Source organism: Penaeus monodon, chromosome 31 (assembly GCF_015228065.2).
Source record: "Penaeus monodon isolate SGIC_2016 chromosome 31, NSTDA_Pmon_1, whole genome shotgun sequence".
Taxonomy (NCBI): domain Eukaryota; kingdom Metazoa; phylum Arthropoda; class Malacostraca; order Decapoda; family Penaeidae; genus Penaeus; species Penaeus monodon.
In genome coordinates this window covers 28,265,756-28,266,423 of record NC_051416.1, presented here as the reverse complement: position 1 = coordinate 28,266,423, position 668 = coordinate 28,265,756, and the positions used below count along the sequence as shown (strand labels likewise).

Sequence of the window (668 nt, the reverse complement as noted above, 5' to 3'; positions counted from 1 at the left end):
CACTGGTAGTAGTATTTTGGTAACACAATAATCATCACATTAATATTTTAGATTTACATTAGAAATGTGGTTACATTTTCTATATTTAAATTTTAGGAATATAATGTGAATAATGTGAAAGGTTTGCATTTTCTGCTACATGTGGTGATATCTTAAATAATGTGTAATATTCTTCAGGAGAATTTAAGATATTAAATCTGCTGTAGGGATAAAGATAGATATACATTTCTTGTTTTATTTGGTAATTTTTATAAATTATAATTATAATCATAAATTCTTGTAATCTTATGCCCCTTGTAAGGTGATAATTGTCAACATGTTCACAGCTTTGGTGATGTGATTCTTTATTCAAACTGCTTGCGATGTATCTGTGATTGTGATCAATCTGCCTATCATGAATCTGTTATTAACGAACCTGAGAAACTGCAAGTAGCACTGCATTGCCTATACTTTTAAATGATTTGGGAGGCAAATTGAATAAGTTTCACATTTAGTAGGAGTGTCATTTGTGAATACAATCTTTGTGTTGGTGTATTATGTCATTACAATGTATTATATTCAATTCTAGTTTTCTTATGATTGATTTTCTTCAATTTCGGATATATTTTCCCAGCATGTCAAATTCTTTCCTCTGTTTTAACCCTCAGAGAAATATTTCTGTATCTCTG

The 668-nt window shown here is 29.0% G+C and overlaps 1 protein-coding gene across 1 annotated transcript in view; it reads right to left on the bottom strand.

The window, feature by feature from the left end:
- LOC119593146 (tetraspanning orphan receptor-like) overlaps positions 1-668 on the bottom strand; it is a gene marked incomplete at its 5' end in the record, with an annotated part of 6,946 nt that overhangs the window by 1,214 nt on the left and 5,064 nt on the right.